A 12,199-nucleotide genomic window follows, 5' to 3' on the forward strand; every position below is an offset into this window, starting at 1 on the left:
GAAAGGAGGTGTAAAGGGAGACACGGACACAGAAACGACATAATAAAATGATGATTACCATCAGGACAGGTGAACTTCCATAAGGATGTGGGAATGATAATGTTTATAAGGTAAGGGAAAGAGAATGGGCTTATGGGAAAGGAGGTGTAAAGGGAGACCGACACAGAAACGACATAATAAAATGATGATTACCATCAGGACAGGTGAACTTCCATAAGGATGTGGGAATGATAATGTTTATAAGGTAAGGGAAAGAGAATGGGCTTATGGGAAAGGAGGTGTAAAGGGAGACACCGACACAGAAACGACATAATAAAATGATGATTACCATCAGGACAGGTGAACTTCCATAAGGATGTGGGAATGATAATGTTTATAAGGTAAGGGAAAGAGAATGGGCTTATGGGAAAGGAGGTGTAAAGGGAGACACGGACACAGAAACGACATAATAAAATGATGATTACCATCAGGACAGGTGAACTTCCATAAGGATGTGGGAATGATAATGTTTATAAGGTAAGGTAAGGGAAAGAGAATGGGCTTATGGGAAAGGAGGTGTAAAGGGAGACACCGACACAGAAACGACATAATAAAATGATGATTACCATCAGGACAGGTGAACTTCCATAAGGATGTGGGAATGATAATGTTTATAAGGTAAGGGAAAGAGAATGGGCTTATGGGAAAGGAGGTGTAAAGGGAGACACGGACACAGAAACGACATAATAAAATGATGATTACCATCAGGACAGGTGAACTTCCATAAGGATGTGGGAATGATAATGTTTATAAGGTAAGGTAAGGGAAAGAGAATGGGCTTATGGGAAAGGAGGTGTAAAGGGAGACACGGACACAGAAACGACATAATAAAATGATGATTACCATCAGGACAGGTGAACTTCCATAAGGATGTGGGAATGATAATGTTTATAAGGTAAGGTAAGGGAAAGAGAATGGGCTTATGGGAAAGGAGGTGTAAAGGGAGACACCGACACAGAAACGACATAATAAAATGATGATTACCATCAGGACAGGTGAACTTCCATAAGGATGTGGGAATGATAATGTTTATAAGGTAAGGGAAAGAGAATGGGCTTATGGGAAAGGAGGTGTAAAGGGAGACACGGACACAGAAACGACATAATAAAATGATGATTACCATCAGGACAGATGAACTTCCATAAGGATGTGGGAATGATAATGTTTATAAGGTAAGGTAAGGGAAAGAGAATGGGCTTATGGGAAAGGAGGTGTAAAGGGAGACACGGACACAGAAACGACATAATAAAATGATGATTACCATCAGGACAGGTGAACTTCCATAAGGATGTGGGAATGATAATGTTTATAAGGTAAGGGAAAGAGAATGGGCTTATGGGAAAGGAGGTGTAAAGGGAGACACCGACACAGAAACGACATAATAAAATGATGATTACCATCAGGACAGGTGAACTTCCATAAGGATGTGGGAATGATAATGTTTATAAGGTAAGGGAAAGAGAATGGGCTTATGGGAAAGGAGGTGTAAAGGGAGACACGGACACAGAAACGACATAATAAAATGATGATTACCATCAGGACAGATGAACTTCCATAAGGATGTGGGAATGATAATGTTTATAAGGTAAGGTAAGGGAAAGAGAATGGGCTTATGGGAAAGGAGGTGTAAAGGGAGACACCGACACAGAAACGACATAATAAAATGATGATTACCATCAGGACAGATGAACTTCCATAAGGATGTGGGAATGATAATGTTTATAAGGTAAGGGAAAGAGAATGGGCTTATGGGAAAGGAGGTGTAAAGGGAGACACGGACACAGAAACGACATAATAAAATGATGATTACCATCAGGACAGGTGAACTTCCATAAGGATGTGGGAATGATAATGTTTATAAGGTAAGGGAAAGAGAATGGGCTTATGGGAAAGGAGGTGTAAAGGGACACACCGACACAGAAACGACATAATAAAATGATGATTACCATCAGGACAGGTGAACTTCCATAAGGATGTGGGAATGATAATGTTTATAAGGTAAGGGAAAGAGAATGGGCTTATGGGAAAGGAGGTGTAAAGGGAGACACCGACACAGAAACGACATAATAAAATGATGATTACCATCAGGACAGGTGAACTTCCATAAGGATGTGGGAATGATAATGTTTATAAGGTAAGGGAAAGAGAATGGGCTTATGGGAAAGGAGGTGTAAAGGGACACACGGACACAGAAACGACATAATAAAATGATGATTACCATCAGGACAGGTGAACTTCCATAAGGATGTGGGAATGATAATGTTTATAAGGTAAGGGAAAGAGAATGGGCTTATGGGAAAGGAGGTGTAAAGGGACACACCGACACAGAAACGACATAATAAAATGTTGTCAAATGACGAAAATGTCCGTACGGAGTTAATGCTCTAGTGCAAACAGCAAAAGTCAAATAAGTAAATACACAGCAATAGAGCAAAACAATGAAGGGGTCCAAAACGCTGATATTAATTATTGATTATTAATTATTGATTATTAATATCGTATTAAGGTCTGAAGAAGCTATTAAGCGAAAGCGCTAACCTTTTCATATTGCAATTAAACTTCCTTTTTATCACTGGACAGTGTTGGATCATTGTGCCCTTTATGGACTTGTAGCTACTTGGCTTATGGGATTTTATATCAGCGTTTTGGACCCCTTCATTGTTTTGCTCTATTGCTGTGTATTTACCTATAATAAAATGATGATTACCATCAGGACAAATGCTGTTTGTAGAACCACTAGTTTTATAGAGAAACAGGAGGTAAAACAGGACTGAGTCTTTCAATGCTCAAAAATTGAGACACAGATCACCTCGGAGGTGCCTGTATGCTACTCAGTATAAGGAGTTATGCTGCTCAATCACAATAGTTGAAATATTTAAGGCCTTTAATGACCTTTAATTTATTTAGTAAGGTGTCTCTGGGGGCTTTCCAATTGTGCAGTATGGTTAGATTTAAACATTCCAAATGGGGTATAGTATTCAATAGTGGGAAGCTTACACTGGCAGGATGACATATTTGGATCTTGACTCTATTCCCTTGGAAACTAACTGGGCTATATAAAAGGTTTTCCTAACTATGATGGAAAAATGATGATCTAATGGGAGAGAGGAGTGTCCACATAAGTACCTAGATCTTTTATGACCATATGTATTTGTCTGAAAAGGAGTACTGTATATAACACATGAGGTGAGAACAGCTTTTTTGATGACTTTTTGTATTCCACTTGAGACCATTTTCATTAAACCAGGTTTGTGCATATTCCAGCCATTAGTGAAACTGTCAGTGCATCAGTTGATGAGAGTGCACAACACTAAATCTATCGTCTTACTTAGGCCTTAACTGGGCCCGGTCTAACCCTAACCCACAAACACTTGTAAACACACTCTTAGCACCACTTACCTCTATCACATAGACATATCTTCAGTAAATATAGCATTTAACATTGCTTTTTCAAACATTTTGGAATTTGACCACTCATGAATCTGACTATCTATGACAGCAGAAATAGCTTTCAACATTCAGTGCATTCAAGCAATAGTATGGAAACCATATAAATATAAATACACTCACACAGTTATAGCTGTACATATGCACTCACACACACACACACACACACACACACACACACACACACACACACACACACACACACACACACACATCCATATAGCGGTATTACTCACCTGTAGTGTTAGATTATAAAAGGTTCAGAGTAGCAGAGCAAACAGCTTTCACCGTCCTGATTTCACTGCCTTGAAGTGATTGTTTCACCTCACCATCTTAGGGTGACTGGTCTCATCTGACTCAGTATCTCAGAATCTTGAGGTAATGAATGAACAGCAGTCCTACTAAGCAAATAATGTGTAATGAGATTCTATAGCATTCAGTGCTAATGAATCTCATTACATATTCCTATTATAACATGAATTTACCAGTGGACTCAGTGGGGGCATCAAACTCCACAGCTCCATCTTTCTATTGGTCTGGCTATTGCAGGCTAGCAATGCTGACATATGCCCGAATCCTACCATTCCATGACAAGGTACAGGCATGTAGAGAACATACCCCTCAAGGTATTCTATCTGTGTTTAACCAGAAGGAGACTGTGATCCAGTCCCAGATGGCTCACACTACTCCCCACCATGACTCAGCATGGTTCTCAGCTTCCTCTCTTCATCTCCCCAAAACTGTAGCACAGCTGAACCTGTATGTGGAACATGCTACTGCAGGTCGTCTGGCTTCCCACCAGGTAATGCCTGCAGTACCAAGTCCAGTATAACCAAACTTGCAGACAGTGACTGGACTCTCCAAATGCCAGACGTCATAGTAAACTTACAGTGTAGCAGCCTTAACTCCCTCTTCCCATCAGTGATTACTGTAATGTTTACTGACTCAGTCATGCAATGATAGTTGTGTGGGCTGTCTTGTTTCAGTCAAGCCTACAGTGCATGAAAGGCAGACCATATGCATGTACAATGCTTTTGTAACAGTGTATCTTAGTCCTGGTACTAAATCTGTTGTATGCAGTGCCACATGCACATTCATAATGCTTTTGTTACAGTGTTACTTAGTCCTGGTACTGAATCTGTGGTATTCAGTGCTGTATGCACATGCTCACTGCTTTTGTTACAATCTAACAGCCACGGTACCAGTTCTGTGGTGTTCAGTGCTGTATGCACATGCTCACTGCTTGTGTTACAGTCTAACAGTCAGGGTACCAGTTCTGCGGTATTTTGTATGCACATGCTCACTGCTTTTGTTACAGTCTAACAGTCAGGGTACCAGTTCTGTGGTATTTTGTATGCACATGCTCAGTGCTTTTGTTACAGTCTAACAGTCAGGGTACCAGTTCTGTGGTATTCAGTATTGTATGCACATGCTCACTGCTTTTGTTACAGTCTAACAGTCAGGGTACCAGTTCTGTGGTATTTTGTATGCACATGCTCACTGCTTTTGTTACAGTCTAACAGTCAGGGTACCAGTTCTGTGGTATTCACTATTGTATGCCCATGATCAGTGCTTTTGTTACAGTCTAACAGTCAGGGTACCAGTTCTGTGGTATTCAGTGCTGTATGCACATGCTCACTGCTTTTGTTACAGTCTAACAGTCAGGGTACCAGTTCTGTGGTATTCAGTGCTGTATGCACATGCTCACTGCTTTTGTTACAGTCTAACAGTCAGGGTACCAGTTCTGTGGTAGTCAGTGCTGAATGCACATGCTCACTGCTTTTGTTACAGTCTAACAGTCAGGGTACCAGTTCTGTGGTATTCAGTGCTGTATGCACATGCTCAATGGTTTTGTTACAGTCTAACAGTCAGGGTACCAGTTCTGTGGTATTCAGTGCTGTATGCACATGCTCAATGGTTTTGTTACAGTCTAACAGTCAGGGTGCCAGTTCTGTGGTATTCAGTGTTGTATGCACATGCTCACTGCTTTTGTTACAGTCTAACAGTCAGGGTACCAGTTCTGTGGTATTCAGTGCTGTATGCACATGCTCAATGGTTTTGTTACAGTCTAACAGTCAGGGTGCCAGTTCTGTGGTATTCAGTGTTGTATGCACATGCTCACTGCTTTTGTTACAGTCTAACAAACAGGGTACCAGTTCTGTGGTATTCAGTGCTGTATGCACATGCTCAATGCTTCTGTTACAGTCTAACAGTCAGGGTACCAGTTCTGTGGTATTCAGTGCTGTATGCACATGCTCAATGGTTTTGTTACAGTCTAACAGTCAGGGTGCCAGTTCTGTGGTATTCAGTGTTGTATGCACATGCTCACTGCTTTTGTTACAGTCTAACAATCAGGGTACCAGTTCTGTGGTATTCAGTGCTGTATGTACATGCTCACTGCTTTTGTTACAGTCTAACAATCAGGGTACCAGTTCTGTGGTATTCAGTGCTGTATGCACATGCTCAATGCTTCTGTTACAGTCTCACATTCAGGGTACCAGTTCTGTGGTATTCGGTGCTGTATGCACATGCTCACTGCTTTTGTTACAGTCTAACATTCAGGGTACCAGTTCTGTGGTATTCAGTGCTGTATGCACATGCTCACTGCTTTTGTTACAGTCTAACAGTCAGGGTACCAGTTCTGTGGTATTCAGTATTGTATGCACATGCTCACTGCTTTTGTTACAGTCTAACAGTCAGGGTACCAGTTCTGTGGTATTCAGTGCTGTATGCACATGCTCACTGCTTTTGTTACAGTCTAACAGTCAGGGTACCAGTTCTGTGGTATTCAGTATTGTATGCACATGCTCACTGCTTTTGTTACAGTCTAACAGTCAGGGTACCAGTTCTGTGGTAGTCAGTGCTGTATGCACATGCTCAGTGCTTTTGTTACAGTCTAACAGTCAGGGTACCAGTTCTGTGGTATTCAGTGCTGTATGCACATGCTCACTGCTTTTGTTACAGTCTAACAGTCACGGTACCAGTTCTGTGGTATTCAGTGCTGTATGCACATGCTCAATGCTTCTGTTACAGTCTAACAGTCAGGGTACCAGTTCTGTGGTAGTCAGTGCTGTATGCACATGCTCACTGCTTTTGTTACAGTCTAACAGTCAGGGTACCAGTTCTGTGGTAGTCAGTGCTGTATGCACATGCTCACTGCTTTTGTTACAGTCTAACAGTCAGGGTACCAGTTCTGTGGTATTTAGTGCTGTATGCACATGCTCACTGCTTTTGTTACAGTCTAACAGTCAGGGTACCAGTTCTGTGGTATTCAGTGTTGTATGCACATGCTCACTGCTTTTGTTACTGTCTAACAGTCAGGGTATCAGTACTGTGGTATTCAGTGCTGTATGCACATGCTCACTGCTTTTGTTACTGTCTAACAGTCAGGGTACCAGTTCTGTGATATTCAGTATTGTATGCACATACTCACTGCTTTTGTTACAGTCTAATGTCAGGGTACCAGTTCTGTGGTATTCAGTGCTGTATGCACATGCTCACTGCTTTTGTTACAGTCTACCAGTCAGGGTGCCAGTTCTGTGGTGTTCAGTGCTGTATGCACATGCTCAATGGTTTTGTTACAGTCTAACAGTCAGGGTACCAGTTCTGTGCTATTCAGTATTGTATGCACATGCTCAGTGCTTTTGTTACAATCTAACAGTCAGGGTGCCAGTTCTGTGGTATTCAGTGCTGTATGCACATGCTCACTGCTTTTTGTTACAGTCTAACAGTCAGGGTACCAGTTCTGTGGTATTCAGTATTGTATGGACATGCTCACTGGTTTTTGTTACAGTCTAACAGTCAGGGTACCAGTTCTATGGTATTCAGTGCTGTATGCACATGCTCACTACTTTTGTTACAGTCTAACAGTCAGGGTACCAGTTCTGTGCTATTCAGTGCTGTATGCACATGCTCAATGGTTTTGTTACAGTCTAACAGTCAGGGTACCAGTTCTGTGGTATTCAGTGTTGTATGCACATGCTCACTGCTTTTGTTACAGTCTAACAGTCAGGGTACCAGTTCTGTGGTATTTAGTATTGTATGCACATGCTCACTGCTTTTGTTACAGTCTAACAGTCAGGGTACCAGTTCTGTGGTATTCAGTGCTGTATGCACATGCTCACTGCTTTTGTTACAGTCTACCAGTCAGGGTGCCAGTTCTGTGGTGTTCAGTGCTGTATGCACATGCTCAATGGTTTTGTTACAGTCTAACAGTCAGGGTACCAGTTCTGTGCTATTCAGTATTGTATGCACATGCTCAGTGCTTTTGTTACAATCTAACAGTCAGGGTGCCAGTTCTGTGGTATTCAGTGCTGTATGCACATGCTCACTGCTTTTGTTACAGTCTAACAGTCAGGGTACCAGTTCTGTGGTATTCAGTATTGTATGCACATGCTCACTGGTTTTTGTTACAGTCTAACAGTCAGGGTACCAGTTCTATGGTATTCAGTGCTGTATGCACATGCTCACTACTTTTGTTACAGTCTAACAGTCAGGGTACCAGTTCTGTGCTATTCAGTGCTGTATGCACATGCTCAATGCTTTTGTTACAGTCTAACAGTCAGGGTACCAGTTCTGTGGTATTCAGTGCTGTATGCACATGCTCAATGGTTTTGTTACAGTCTAACAGTCAGGGTACCAGTTCTGTGGTAGTCAGTGCTGTATGCACATGCTCACTGCTTTTGTTACAGTCTAACAGTCAGGGTACCAGTTCTGTGGTATTCAGTATTGTATGCACATGCTCACTGCTTTTGTTACAGTCTAACAGTCAGGGTACCAGTTCTGTGGTATTTAGTGCTGTATGCACATGCTCACTGCTCTTGTTACAGTCTAACAGTCAGGGTACCAGTTCTGTGGTATTCAGTATTGTATGCACATGCTCACTGCTTTTGTTACAGTCTAACAGTCAGGGTACCAGTTCTGTGGTATTCAGTATTGTATGCACATGCTCACTGCTTTTGTTACAGTCTAACAGTCAGGGTACCAGTTCTGTGGTATTCAGTGCTGTATGCACATGCTCACTGCTTTTGTTACAGTCTAACAGTCAGGGTACCAGTTCTGTGGTATTCAGTATTGTATGCACATGCTCACTGCTTTGTTACAGTCTAACAGTCAGGGTACCAGTTCTGTGGTATTCAGTATTGTATGCACATGCTCACTGCTTTTGTTACAGTCTAACAGTCAGGGTACCAGTTCTGTGGTATTCAGTATTGTATGCACATGCTCACTGCTTTTGTTACAGTCTAACAGTCAGGGTACCAGTTCTGTGGTATTCAGTGCTGTATGCACATGCTCACTGCTTTTGTTACAGTCTAACAGTCAGGGTACCAGTTCTGTGGTATTCAGTATTGTATGCACATGCTCACTGCTTTTGTTACAGTCTAACAGTCAGGGTACCAGTTCTGTGGTATTCAGTGCTGTATGCACATGCTCACTGCTTTTGTTACAGTCTAACAGTCAGGGTACCAGTTCTGTGGTATTCAGTATTGTATGCACATGCTCACTGCTTTTGTTACAGTCTAACAGTCAGGGTACCAGTTCTGTGGTATTTTGTATGCACATGCTCACTGCTTTTGTTACAGTCTAACAGTCAGGGTACCAGTTCTGTGGTATTCAGTGCTGTATGCACATGCTCACTGCTTTTGTTACAGTCTAACAGTCAGGGTACCAGTTCTGTGGTATTCAGTGCTGTATGCACATGCTCACTGCTTTTGTTACAGTCTAACAGTCAGGGTACCAGTTCTGTGGTATTCAGTGCTGTATGCACATGCTCACTGCTTTTGTTACAGTCTAACAGTCAGGGTACCAGTTCTGTGGTATTCAGTATTGTATGCACATGCTCACTGCTCTTGTTACAGTCTAACAGTCAGGGTACCAGTTCTGTGGTATTCAGTGCTGTATGCACATGCTCACTGCTTTTGTTACAGTCTAACAGTCAGGGTACCAGTTCTGTGGTATTCAGTATTGTATGCACATGCTCACTGCTTTTGTTACAGTCTAACAGTCAGGGTACCAGTTCTGTGGTATTCAGTGCTGTATGCACATGCTCACTGCTTTTGTTACAGTCTAACAGTCAGGGTACCAGTTCTGTGGTATTCAGTATTGTATGCACATACTCACTGCTTTTGTTACAGTCTAACAGTCAGGGTACCAGTTCTGTGGTATTCAGTATTGTATGCACATGCTCACTGCTTTTGTTACAGTCTAACAGTCAGGGTACCAGTTCTGTGGTATTCAGTATTGTATGCACATGCTCACTGCTTTTGTTACAGTCTAACAGTCAGGGTACCAGTTCTGTGGTATTCAGTATTGTATGCACATGCTCACTGCTTTTGTTACAGTCTAACAGTCAGGGTACCAGTTCTGTGGTATTCAGTATTGTATGCACATGCTCACTGCTTTTGTTACAGTCTAACAGTCAGGGTACCAGTTCTGTGGTATTCAGTGCTGTATGCACATGCTCACTGCTTTTGTTACAGTCTAACAGTCAGGGTACCAGTTCTGTGGTATTCAGTATTGTATGCACATGCTCACTGCTTTTGTTACAGTCTAACAGTCAGGGTACCAGTTCTGTGGTATTCAGTATTGTATGCACATGCTCACTGCTTTTGTTACAGTCTAACAGTCAGGGTACCAGTTCTGTGGTATTCAGTATTGTATGCACATGCTCACTGCTTTTGTTACAGTCTAACAGTCAGGGTACCAGTTCTGTGGTATTCAGTATTGTATGCACATGCTCACTGCTTTTGTTACAGTCTAACAGTCAGGGTACCAGTTCTGTGGTATTCAGTATTGTATGCACATGCTCACTGCTTTTGTTACAGTCTAACAGTCAGGGTACCAGTTCTGTGGTATTCAGTGCTGTATGCACATGCTCACTGCTTTTGTTACAGTCTAACAGTCAGGGTACCAGTTCTGTGGTATTCAGTATTGTATGCACATGCTCACTGCTTTTGTTACAGTCTAACAGTCAGGGTACCAGTTCTGTGGTATTCAGTATTGTATGCACATGCTCACTGCTTTTGTTACAGTCTAACAGTCAGGGTACCAGTTCTGTGGTATTCAGTGCTGTATGCACATGCTCACTGCTTTTGTTACAGTCTAACAGTCAGGGTACCAGTTCTGTGGTATTCAGTATTGTATGCACATGCTCACTGCTTTTGTTACAGTCTAACAGTCAGGGTACCAGTTCTGTGGTATTCAGTATTGTATGCACATGCTCACTGCTTTTGTTACAGTCTAACAGTCAGGGTACCAGTTCTGTGGTATTCAGTGCTGTATGCACATGCTCACTGCTTTTGTTACAGTCTAACAGTCAGGGTACCAGTTCTGTGGTATTCAGTGCTGTATGCACATGCTCACTGCTTTTGTTACAGTCTAACAGTCAGGGTACCAGTTCTGTGGTATTCAGTATTGTATGCACATGCTCACTGCTTTTGTTACAGTCTAACAGTCAGGGTACCAGTTCTGTGGTATTCAGTATTGTATGCACATGCTCACTGCTTTTGTTACAGTCTAACAGTCAGGGTACCAGTTCTGTGGTATTCAGTATTGTATGCACATGCTCACTGCTTTTGTTACAGTCTAACAGTCAGGGTACCAGTTCTGTGGTATTCAGTGCTGTATGCACATGCTCACTGCTTTTGTTACAGTCTAACAGTCAGGGTACCAGTTCTGTGGTATTCAGTATTGTATGCACATGCTCACTGCTTTTGTTACAGTCTAACAGTCAGGGTACCAGTTCTGTGGTATTCAGTGCTGTATGCACATGCTCACTGCTTTTGTTACAGTCTAACAGTCAGGGTACCAGTTCTGTGGTATTCAGTATTGTATGCACATGCTCACTGCTTTTGTTACAGTCTAACAGTCAGGGTACCAGTTCTGTGGTATTCAGTGCTGTATGCACATGCTCACTGCTTTTGTTACAGTCTAACAGTCAGGGTACCAGTTCTGTGGTATTCAGTATTGTATGCACATGCTCACTGCTTTTGTTACAGTCTAACAGTCAGGGTACCAGTTCTGTGGTATTCAGTGCTGTATGCACATGCTCACTGCTTTTGTTACAGTCTAACAGTCAGGGTACCAGTTCTGTGGTATTCAGTGCTGTATGCACATGCTCACTGCTTTTGTTACAGTCTAACAGTCAGGGTACCAGTTCTGTGGTATTCAGTGCTGTATGCACATGCTCACTGCTTTTGTTACAGTCTAACAGTCAGGGTACCAGTTCTGTGGTATTCAGTATTGTATGCACATGCTCACTGCTTTTGTTACAGTCTAACAGTCAGGGTACCAGTTCTGTGGTATTCAGTGCTGTATGCACATGCTCACTGCTTTTGTTACAGTCTAACAGTCAGGGTACCAGTTCTGTGGTATTCAGTGCTGTATGCACATGCTCACTGCTTTGTTACAGTCTAACAGTCAGGGTACCAGTTCTGTGGTATTCAGTGCTGTATGCACATGCTCACTGCTTTTGTTACAGTCTAACAGTCAGGGTACCAGTTCTGTGGTGTTCAGTGCTGCATGCACATGCTCACTGCTTTTGTTACAGTCTAACAGTCAGGGTACCAGTTCTGTGGTATTCAGTGCTGTATGCACATGCTCACTGCGTTTGTTACAGTCTAACAGTCAGGGTACCAGTTCTGTGGTATTCAGTGCTGTATGCACATGCTCACTGCTTTTGTTACAGTCTAACAGGGGCCCCGGGTTTTTTCCA

This window comes from Protopterus annectens, chromosome 3.part1 (assembly GCF_019279795.1).
Source record: "Protopterus annectens isolate FY-2018-M chromosome 3.part1, PAN1.0, whole genome shotgun sequence".
NCBI lineage: Eukaryota > Metazoa > Chordata > Ceratodontiformes > Protopteridae > Protopterus > Protopterus annectens.